At 42.3% G+C, this 12,287-nt stretch overlaps 2 protein-coding genes across 8 annotated transcripts in view; one reads left to right on the top strand and one right to left on the bottom strand.

Moving 5' to 3' along the window:
* LOC139234881 (erlin-1-like) overlaps positions 1–12,287 on the top strand; it is an 843,171-nt gene that overhangs the window by 172,694 nt on the left and 658,190 nt on the right. The gene's annotated exons all lie outside the window — the stretch shown is intronic.
* The window catches only part of LOC139234878 (adenosine kinase-like), a 274,129-nt gene that overhangs the window by 9,289 nt on the left and 252,553 nt on the right, over positions 1–12,287 (bottom strand). The window lies entirely within an intron of this gene.

The following is a 12,287-nucleotide window of genomic DNA, read 5'->3' as shown; positions in this document are numbered from 1 at the left end:
TGCTACCCAGATTGACGGCTTAAGCCGTTATTTTGCCGCAGGACGGTACTGCCACCACTTTAGTGGAATTTTCCTGGCAAAGTACCGCCCGGTCTCTGGGCAGTTCTGACTCTCTTTTGCATGTTATTTGACCTTCATCCATTTTAATTGATGTTCTGACACACATAGAATAAATGCCCACACGCAATACTAATGAAGGGGAAAAACATGCTCATCCAAGCTGAATTACTAACATTAACATATTTTCACACCTGGGTAATTACATTTAATGTAACTTTCATCGCAGTCAACAAACATTTGTTTTCAGTTTCCTGGTAGTAGTTTGTAGAAAATTAAAAATTGGCTTCTCTCTCCCCACATCCACAAATTGATTTTTCTTCCTGCATTGTGTTTTTCTTCCATTCTCTTCTCTCTCTCTGGTCGATGCAAGTCACTTACCACTCCCCAACTGAGAGATGGGCAGCAAGCAATGGGTTCTCCATTGCTTTTAGTTTCGAGATAGTGCTGGAACAATGGAAGTGGACCGGTTCTAAATATATTTTTTAGACTTTCTATAGACTTTATCAACCTCAGCAAAATTAAAGGTTTTGATATTAATCGGATAAACGTCTTAGATAGGCTATAATAACAGATAATTCCCCAAGGATGGATGGTATTTATCCAAGTTCTGAGGGTGATTAGGGAGATGTGAGAGGCACTGGCCATCATTATGCAGGAGCCACAGGACACTGTGGAGGTACCAGTAGACTGGAAACATGTAAACGTGGTACCCATATTCAATAAAGGGGGACAAAATGGACAAGGAGGAAGGGCGGAAGAAAAATTTGGCATTTACGCAGCACTACATTCCAAAGTGCTTCATAGTCAGTGCAACGTTTTGAAATGTATGCAAGAACTTCCATTTATATAACGCCTTTTATAACTTCACAATGTCACAAAGTGCTTCACAGCTAATTAAATATTTTGAAGTGTATTATAATTTTATTTACATAGCGTCCTTAACAGAGTCAAACGTCCCAAGGCGCTTCACAATAAACAGATGAAATTGACACCGAGCCACAAAAGAAATTAAGCCAGATGGCCAAAAGCTTGTTTAAAGAGGTAGGTTTTAAGGAGAGTCTTAAAAGAAGAAAGAGAGGTAGAGAGGCGGAGGTTTAGGGAGGGAGTTCCAGAGCTTGGGGCCTGGGCAGCTGAAGGCACAGCCACTGAGGGATGTTCAAGAGGCCAGAATTTGAGGAGCGTAGACATCTTGTGGGGTTGTGAGGCTGAAAAAGATTACAGAGATCGGGTGGGGCAAGGCAATGGAGTGATTTGTAAACAAGGATGAGAATTTTGAAATCAAAGCATTGTTTAACTGGGAGCCAATGTAGGTCAGAAAGCACAGAGGTGATGGGTGATCTTGACTTGATGCGGGTTAGTACTCGGGTTGCTGAGTTTTGGATGACTTCAAGTTTACGTCGTGTGGAATGTGGGAGACCGGCCAGGATTGAGTTGGAGTAGTTAAGTCTAGAGGCATGAATGAGGGTTTCAGCAGCAGAAGAGCTGAGGCAGGGGCAGAAACAGGCAATGTTACGGAGGTGGAAAAAGGCGGTTTTAGTTTTGCCGTGGATATGTGACTAGAAACTAATTTCAGGGTCAAATATGACATCTAGATTGCGAACAGTCTTGTTCATCCTCAGATTGATGCTAAAGAGAGGGATGGAGTCAGTGGTTAGGGAACGCAGTTTGTGTCAGGGAGAAAAGATAATGACTTCGGTCTTCCCAATATTTAATTGGAGAAAATTTCTGCTGATCCAGTACTGGATGTTGGACAAGCAATCTGACAATTTAGATACATAGAAAATAGGGAGTAGACCATTCGGCCCTTTGAGCCTGCACCACCATTCAATAAGATCATGGCTGATCATTCACCTCAGTACCCCTTTCCTGCTTTCTCTCCACACCCCTTGATCCCTTTAGCCATAACTCCCTCTTGAATATATCCAATGAACTGGCATCAGCAACTCACTGTGCAAGGGAATTCCACAGGTTAACAACTGAATGAAGAAGTCTCACCTCATCTCAGTCCTAAATTGCTGACCCCTTGTCCTTAGACTACGTCTCCTGGTTGTGGACTTCCTCAACATCGGGAACATTCTTCCTGCATCTAACCTGTCCAGTCCCGTCAGAACTTTATATGGTTCTATGAGATACCCTCTCATCCTTCTAAACTCCAGTGAATACAGGTCCAGTCGATCCAGTCTCTCCTCATATGTCAGTCCAAACATCCCGGGAATCAGTCTGGTGAACCTTCGCTGCACTCCCTCAATAGCAAGAACATCCTTTCTCAAATTAGGAGACCAAAACTGAACACAATATTCCAGGTGAGGCCTCACCAAGGCCCTGTACAACTGCAGTAAGACCTCCCTGCTCCGATACTCAAATCCCCTAGGTATGAAGGCCATCATACCATTTGTCTTCTTCACCGTCTCTGTACCTGCATGCCAACTTTCAATGACTGATATACCATGACACCCAGGTCTCATTGCACCTCCCCTTTTCCTAATCTGCCGCCATTCAGATAATATTCTGCCTTCGTGTTTTTGCCACCAAAGTGGATAACCTCACATTTATCCACATTATACTGCATCTGCCATGCATTTGCCCACTCACCTAACCTGTCCAAGTCACCCTGCAGCTTCTTAGCATCTTCCTCACAGCTCACACCGCCACCCAGCTTTGTGTCATCTGCAAACTTGGAGATATTACACTCAATTCCATCATTTAAATCATTGATATATATTGTAAAGAGCTCAGGTCCCAGCACTGAGCCCTGCGGCACTCCACTAGTCACTGCCTGCCATTCTGAAAAGGACCCGTTTATCCCGACTCTCTGCTTCCTGTCTGCCAACCAGTTCTCTATCCACGTCAGTACATTACCCCCAATACCATGTGCTTTAATTTTGCATACCAATCTCGTGTGTGGGACCTTGTCAAAAGCCTTTTGAAAGTCCAAATACACCACATCCACTGGTTCTCCCTTGTCCACTCTACCAGTTACATCCTCAAAAAATTCGAGAAAATTTGTCAAGCATGATTTCCCTTTCATAAATCAATGCTGACTTGAACTGATCCTGTCACTGCTTTCCAAATGCGCTGCTACTTCATCTTTAATAATTGATTCCTACATTTTCCCCACCACTGATGTCAGGCTAACCTGTCTATAATTACCCGTTTTCTCTCTCCCTCCTTTCTTAAAAAGTGGTGTTACATTAGCTACCCTTCAGTCCATAGGAACTGATCCAGAGTCGATAGACTATTGGAAAATGATCACCAATGCATCCACTATTTCCAGGGCCACTTCCTTAAGTACTCTGGGATGCAGAGTATCAGGCCCCGGGGATTTATCGGCCTTCAATCCCATCAATTTCCCTAACGCAATTTCCTGCTTAATAAGGATTTCCTTCAATTCCTCCTTCTCACTAAACCCTTGGTCCCCGAGTATTTCCGGAAGGTTATTTGCGTCTTCCTTCGTGAAGACAGAACCAAAGTATTTGTTTAACTGGTCCACCATTTCTCTGTTTCCCATTATAAATTCACCTGAATCTGACATTTGTCGTCACTAATCTTTTTCTCTGCACATATCTATAGAAGCTTTTGCAGTCAGTTTTTATGTTCCCAGCAAGCTTCCTCTCATACTCTAGTTGCCCCCTCCTAATTAAACCCTTTGTCCTCCTCTGCTGAATTATAAAATTCTCCCAGTCCTCAGGTTTGCTGCTTTTTCTGGCCAATTTATATGCCTCTTCCTTGGATTTAACACTATCCTCAATTTCCCTTGTTAGTCATGGTAGAGCCACCTTCCCCATTTTATTTTTATTCCAGACAGGGATGTACAATTGTTGAAGTACATCCATGTGATCTTTAAATGTTTGCCATTGCCTATCCGCCGTCAACCTTTTAAGTGTCACTCGCCAGTCTATTCTAGCCAATTCACGTCTCATACCATCGAAATTAACTTTCCTCACGTTCAGGACCCGAGTCTCTGAATTAACTGTGTCACTCTCCATCTTAATAAAGAATTCTACCATATTATGGTCACTCTTCCCCAAGGGGCCTCGCATACCAAGCAGGGATTGAGAGAAGTGGTGGAGAGGTAGAGCTCGGTGTTGTCAGCATACATGTGGAAACTGACTCCGTGTTTTCAGATGATATAGCCAAGGGGCAGCATATAGATGAGAAATAAGGGGGGGACCAAGGACAGATCCTTGGGGTCACCAGAGGTAACGATGCGGGAGTTGGAAGAGAAACCATTGCAGGAGATGTTCTGGCTACGACTAGATTGATAAGAATGGAACCAGGTGAGTGCAGTCCCACCTAGCTGGACATTAATGGAGTGACGTTGGAGGAGGATGGAGAGGTCAACTGTGTCAAAGGCTGCAGACAGGTCTAGAAAGACGAGGAGGGACAGTTTACCTTTGTCACAGTCAGAAAGGATGTCATTTGTGACTTTGATGAGAGCAGTTTCGGTACAGTGGCAGGGGCGAAACCAGATTGAAGGAATTCAAACATTGAATTCATGGAAAGATGGTCATGTATTTGGGAAGCGAAAACACGTTCAAGTACTTTGGAGAAGACAGGGAGGTTGGAGGTGGGGCGATAAGCTAGCAAGCAAAGTGGGGCCAAGGGTTGGTTTTTTTGAGGAGAGGGGTGATGACAGCAGATTTGAGAGATTAAGAGGGGAGATCAAAGAGAAACTAGAGAAAGGTATGAGTTTAGGGCTAAGGCGAGGGGGAGCGTCCAATAAAGTTCCTGTGGGCTATGTGAAGGAAGGGAACTGGAAGAGGCAGCTGATTGGATGGTGGTGATCTTTGAGACAAAGAAGTCCATGAGATCCGCACACTTGTTGTTGGAAGCGAGTGTGGTGGAGACAGGGGAGAGGGGTTTAAGGAGACGGTTAGCAGTAGAGAATAGTAGCCGGGGGTAATTTTTGCAATCCAGAATGATCCTGGAATAGTGAGCAGTTTTTGTAGACAAGAGTAGAAACCGATAGTGTTTTGTGTGTTCCGGCCAGATCCGTTCAAGTCTGTGCCCTTTTGACTTGAGGGATCGAAGATGAGGGCTGTACCAGAGGGAATGGCCAGGGTGGGAGAGAGTAATCATTTTGATAGGTACGAGGGCATCAAAGGTGGTAGTGAGGGTGTGGTTGAGCAGATCGGTGGATGCAGAAATGTAATTGTTAAAAGAACGCCAAAGTTTGGACAGATTGGAGTTGAAAAGTGCAGTTGTCAGAGAGTTTGGAGAGATTTTTTCCAGAGGTGCATGCAGAAGGAAGGAGGTTTGGATTGGGGAAGGGGAATATGGGTCGAGAGTGAAACAAGGAAATGGTCAGAGATGGCTTTATCTATAAATGATATGGTTGGAATAGAAAGGCCACGAGAGATAGCAAGGTCAATGCGGTGGCTGAGAATATGAGTTGAGGAATTTACATGGAGGGAGAGATTAAGGAAGGACAGGAGGGTAGTGAACTCAAAGAAGGGCAAGTTGAATTGAGATGGAGGTTGAAGTCACCGAGGATGAGAAGTCGCTCGGTGCAAAGGCTAAGGGAGGAAAGCAGTGAGGATATATCCATGATAAAGTTTTTAGCATATTTGGGTGGGCGGTATAGAACGAGAATTGCGTTGTAATGCGGGGAAACACAGAAGCCAATTTGTAAGCAGCAATGTCTCACACACAGAAATGAGATAAATTCTTATGTTCTTATGTAAATGACTAAATAATCGGTTCTGGCAGCGTTCGTTGAGGGATAAGTATTGACTAGGACACCGGGAGAATTCTGTTGCTTCTCTTCAAATAGCAGACAGGAGCTCGGTTTAATGTCTCACCAATTCATCACCTTCAACAGTTCAACAGTGCAGCACTCCCTCAATACTGCACTGAAATGTCAGCTTAGATGGGCAAACATTTGGCAGATGGAGTGTAATGTGGGAAAATGTGAGGTTATCCTTTGGTAGGAAAAATAAAAAAGCAAATTATTTAAAGGGAGAGATTAGAAAATGCTACGGCACAGAGGGATCTGGGGGTCTTTTTACATGAAACTCAAAGTTAACGTGCAGCTACAGCAAGTAATTAGGAAAGCAAATGGAATGTTGGCCTTTATTGCAAGGGGGATGGAGTACAAAATTAAGGAACTTCTGCTGCAACTATACAAGGCATTGGTGAGACCACACCTGGAATACTGCCGACAGTATTGGTCTCCTTATTTATGGAGGGATATACTTGCATTGGAGGCAGTTCAGAGGTTCATTAGGTTGATTCCTGAGATGAAGAGGTTATCATATGAAGAAAGGTTGAGCCTATACTCACTGGAGTTTAGAAGACTGAGAGGTGATTTTATTGAAACGTGTAAGATTCTGAGGGGGCTTGACAGGGTAGATGCAGAGAGGATGTTTCTCCTCGTGGGGGAATCGAGAACTAGGGGGCATAGTTTCAGAATAAGGGGTCGCCCATTTAAAACAGAAGTGAGGAGGAATTTCTTCTCTAAGAATCTTTGGAATTCTCTGCCTCAGAGAGCTGTGGAGGCTGGGTCATTGAATATATTTAAGGTGGAGATAGATAGATTTTTGAGTGATAAGGGAGTCGAGGGTTATGGGGAGCGGGTAGGGAAGTGGAGTTGAGGCCAGGATCAGATCAGCCATAATTTTATTGAATGGCGGAGTAGGCTCGAGGGGCCAAATGGCCAACTCCTGCTCCTATTTCTTATGTTCTCGCATCTCTAGTGTGGGGCTTGAACCCACAGCCTTCTGAATCAAAGGTGGGAGTTCTACCACTGAGTCAAGGCTAACACATTGCTCATCAACGTGGATTCAGAAGTGAGATCCTACTTAACCACCTCCTTGACTTCTTTGAGGTTGTGACAACCCAAGTAGACTCGCTCAAGCCTGATAATGTGGTGATCTAGACTTTAGCAAGAAAAATATAGTGCTGATAACATGACTGTTGGTCACTGTAGACAATAAACATAAACAGAGCTCAAATTTTATTCCCTTGTAATTCATCATAAATAAAGTGCACCGTTGCTATGTGGAGCCAACAGGTAAATTAACATGAATGACACCGAACAGGAAAATTAATCAGGCTTCTGAAGGGTTGAAATGTGTAAACTAACTCATGCATATTTCTAGAGAGCCTGCTTTTTATCTGGATCCCAAATAGGTTATGATACTGTACTCCAAAGGAAAAAAAAGGCAACTCTGAAAGTACATAACTGATTGTATTTACACTTCATGCAGAAGAGTCAACCAATTAGTTACACTAACAGCCTCTTGAGATTAAATCCCGATTGCAAAACTATGAAGTTAAAACATTCCCACCTTTTAGGATAAATATTATTCTGCCCCTTGGCTTTGAAACCGACAAATGATGTTATTTAGTGCAGCTGTATTACATAGCAACTTGCATCTGGAGGATAAATGGTTACCTCTTCCTTCCCAATATCACTGATAGTAATTAAAATTCATCTATTTAAAGTAGTAACTATTCATGCTAACCTGCTTTTCATGAGGTGGACTACATATTGAAAGTCTATAAGCAATTAACAACTACAAGGTCCGAGTGGGGAGCCATGGTTAAACTGCAGTTCTCCGTGGATAAAGCAGATCTTGTTTGTCTATCAGTTTCGAACATCAGTGAGATTTTCAATCATAAGAAACAGCTGACAAGACAGTCAGCTCTTTTCTATCATTCAAAACTTTGAAATGGCACAGCAGACCACCTAAGTTCTGAACTTTAAGTTGGTGATGGATGACAGCAGCATGAAGGGTGTAAAATAACTTATTTCAAGTGTACTTGCTACTGGCACCAAACTAGAATTTGGCAGCACTCTACTACACGTTTGATGTTGATGTGATGAGAAAGATTATGCTGCAGCATTGCCAATCGTGCAGTATAACAGAGGCAAATATTTTTTTTAACATGTTCCTCCTTTCGGTTGTGAAGATGTATACACAGTAACACAAACCTTATGTCAAGTATTATAGCAGTCTACTGGTCACTTAAAGGAGCAGACTGCATCATTACTCTCTTTACCTACATTATGTTTTTGAAAACTGTGCATAATTTGAAATACAGCATAATTTGGAACAATGAGATTTCGAATAGAAATGGAATGTAAATCATTTCCTTTCAGTTCAGATTCATATGTAAATTTTAGTTTCATCAGCATCACTCATCACTGTTAACTGATGAAATATTTGGGATGTTACTATTTTGGATTTTTGAAGTGACTTCACCCACAGAATGGTTCAGCAGTGGTTCCTGAAAATGTATTTTTTCTTTAAGGGAAAGCATTTGCAGGACTAGTGTGAAAGAGCAGGGACAGGCAGAATGGCCTCCTTCTGTACTGTAAGACGAAGACTAGCATTTATATCGCGCCTTTCATGACCACCAGATGTCTTATAAAGTGCTTTACAGCCAATGAGGTACTTTTGGAGTGTAGTCACTGTTGTAATGTAGCAGCCAACATGCGCACAGCAAAGTCCCACAAACAGCAATGTGATAATGAGCAGATAATCTGTTTTTGTTATGTTGCTTGAGGAATAAATATTGGCCAGGACACCGGGGATAACTCCCCTGCTCTTCTTCGAAATAGTACCATGGGATCTTTTATGTCCACGTGAGAGAGCAGACGGGGCCTCGGTTTAATGTCTCATCCGAAAGACGGCACCTTGGACAATGCAGCACTCCCTCAGCACTGCACTGGAGTGTCAGCCTAGATTTACGTGCTCAAATTCCTGGAATGGGACTTGAACCCACAACTTTCTTACTCAGTGGCGAGGGTGCTACCTACTGAGCCACAGCTGACACAAGGGAGTTACCAACCACACCTGTGCAGTCTGTATAAGTGCAGTTTGCAAAACTTCTCAGCGTGAATCAGTAGATTTCTGTGAGCTAAGTACTGTAAAGGGATAGCGTCTCATCCTGTGAGGATTTATGAGCTTACCATAATGACACAATCCTGGAGCTTGAAATGACCCAGGAGTAGGAAACTTCATGCGGCACTTATTATCTGCAGTTATGCCACCATTTTCATGTACGTGCTCAGTACAGGTTTCCCCAGTAACAATTTTAATGTACTCCCACAGTCTGGAGGGGAGGATGCATATCATTCATACTGGGTAGGTAATCTATCAGTGTTCGTTGCTGTGGTCTGCAAACCTCATTTGTCAATGTTTTTTCAAAGCAAGTTTAGTAAATGTAATCACACTTTGTTAAATCCAATAAGTGGAGTATTGCAAGTGGTGTAATTGTTAATCCCACAAGATTGTTTGGGACAAGTTAGTATCATAGAATGATATTAAACCAAGGCCCCGTCTACCCTCTCAGGTGGACGGGAAAGATCCTATGGCATTGTTTCAAAGAAGAGCAGGGGAGTTATCCCCGGTGTCCTGGCCAATATTTATCCCTCAATCAACATCACTAAAACAGATTATCTGGTCGTTATCACATTGTTGTTTGTGGGAGCTTGCTGTGCGCAAATTGGCTGCCGCATTTCCCACATTACAACAGCGACTACACTACAAATGTACCTCATTGGCTGTAAAGCGCTTTGAGACATCCGGTGGTTGTGAAAGACGCTATAAAATCCAAATCTCTCTCTTTTTCAACTGCCCTGGGAAAAACAAAGCCATAGCTTTTCAGACAGGTTGCAGCCTTGAAATAAATAAAGAAGAATTAAAAGGCAAGAAAGACAATCCAATTGATAAATTTGATTATATTCATGAGAAATTTGTATTTTTTGATGTTTTGATTTCGTTTAAAACCTTTAGGACATTAGAAATTATAGTTAATCAGGAAAAAAAAAAATCAGACAAATTTTTTTTACAAAAAGCCGTTTGAGCGATTCCATTGGTTCACCTGTTCTTTTCTTTTAGAATCATAGAACGGTTACAGCATGGGAGACCATTTGGCTTGTCGAGCCTGTGCCGGCTCTCTGCAAGAGCACCTCAGCTAGTCCCACTCCCCTGCCCTTTCCCCGTAGCCCTGAAAATGTTTTTCCTTCAGGTACTTATCCAACTCCTTTTTGAAAGATTGAATCTGCCTCCATTACCCTTTCAGGTAGTGCAGTCCAGATCCTAGCCAATTGCTGCGTAAAATAGTTTTTCCTCAGGTCACCTTTGGATCTTTTGCCAATCACCTTAAATCTGTGTCCTCTGGTTCTCGACCTTTCCGCCTATCTACTCTATCTAGACCCTTCATGATTTTGAACACCTCGATTAAATCTCCTCTCAACCTTCTCTGCTCCAAGGAGAGCAACCCCAGCTTCTCCAGTCTATCCACGTAGCTGAAGTCCCTCATTCCTGGAACCATTCTTGTAAATCTTTTCTGCACCTTTTCTAAGGCCTTGACATTCTTTATTGGTAGGTTCTCTTGACTGCTTAATCAGAATTCTCAAGTAATTTCCGAATGTCAGTTTGCTAGTTGCTTTCCCCATTTTTGATTTGTACGTTCTCCACCTCTTCAGTTCTGAATTGCTATTGTTTTACTTTGAATGAATCAACAAAGTGTGAAGAGGAAAATATTACCAAAAGTGCACAATTAGCACAACATACACACACACACACCTGTAATAGGTCAAGTAACCTTAAGGCGGAAAATAGGAGCCCTCGTAGAATTTATAATTGAAGCGCTAGAAACTCAATCTTGTTTGTTCTATGGTAAAACTTTCTGCAAGAACATTACATTTAACGTGGAATCACAGAATGATACAGCGCAGAAGGAGGCCATTCAGCCCGTCGTGCCTGTGCCAGCTCTTCAAAAGAGCTATTCAAATTGTCCCACTCCCCACAGCACTACAATTTTCCCCCCTTAAAGTACTTATCCAATTCCCCATTGAAAGTCATTATTGCTTCCATCACCCTTTCAGGCTGGGCATATCCTTCAGGCAGCGAGTTATAAATTAATCATCACTAGAATTCCCCAAAAAGCTCTTGTTTTGCAATATCCTGCTTTGGTGTTGCAATCCCATCCTTCCTACTTGTTAACAATTGATAATGGAGAAACATATGATGAGACAAAACAATAAAGCACATTCTGGAAGATGTCAAACACTTTGCACTTATCTGCCATTCATAAAAATCATAAAATAGAATGATTAAGTTGTTTCAGTTCAAAGGTAATCAACAAACCCATGTTGTCTTGATCAAAATATACTGTCTGATCTTTATGTACACAAAATAAGCAATTCACCCATTGCAATGGGAAGAATTTAATTTTAAAAAGACATTTTATTCTGTTCCCAATGCTCAATGGTATAGGACCCAAAATTGGTGGCCTTACCGCCCACTTCCGCCGAGTTATTTTGCTGCTCTCCCCTCAGTGACAGATTCCTCCAGGTCTGCAGCCGGGGGAGTGGAGTACCACCGGGAACCGCCTGCTGACGGCCAAGTCGCGTAAGTGACCTCCCGCCCGCCGAGCTGCCATATTGGTGCGGGCTGGAGTCAGCGGCAGCAGGGGGAAGGACCTGTGTGGGGGCAGGTCTAAGAGGACCTGCACAAAAAGGTTAGTGAAGATCTTTAAAAAATGTTTTCCAGCAATTCATCTGTATGGAATCCCCTGAAGGTGTTCCAGTTTTTTTATTTTATTAAAAAATTTTTATTTTTAGGTCTTCCCCACCGCCCCCGACTCAATCCTCAGCGGCACTTTGGCGTTATTTTGCCACCGGGCGGTACTGCCATCTCTTTCCGAGGAATTTTTCTGGCAAAGTACCGCCTGGTATCGCGGTGGCCATCGGCGGTCCTTTGGGCAGCACTTGGGCGGGCCTTGGCTTTGACAAAATTTGAGCCCCAGGTGTTAACTTCATTTAATAAATTTCAAAAGAAATATTATCAATTCAGTCAGTTTAAAATCTCAGTGAGAATTCTGAATTTTTACAGTAAATTCAAAACAAGAGAACAATTGTGTGACTCTGAAGATTGCACATTATTGGCAATTCTGAATTCAGGTCTTTTTTGATCAAATTTTATTAATTTAATTTCAGTGCTTCTTCACAATCCTTTGCATGATGTTTCAAGTTACAACCATTTCAAATATTATTAGGCAGCTTTGCTTAAAAATGAACACACTCAATCTGCCTACAAGTAGACTAAAAAACAGCCAATTTTAGTCAGAACTTTGGTGCAGATAATTTGGGTAAATTAACAGGGAACTCCCTCTGCCTGCCTCAAGAAAATGTACTACAAATATACTTCTTCAAAATAATTGAATAATTTTAGCTATTAATTAGCATTACATGAATAATTTTATCGCCCAGT

This window comes from Pristiophorus japonicus, chromosome 22 (genome assembly GCF_044704955.1).
Source record: "Pristiophorus japonicus isolate sPriJap1 chromosome 22, sPriJap1.hap1, whole genome shotgun sequence".
NCBI classification, from domain to species: Eukaryota; Metazoa; Chordata; class Chondrichthyes; family Pristiophoridae; genus Pristiophorus; species Pristiophorus japonicus.
This window is presented reverse-complemented; position numbering and strand designations above follow the sequence as displayed.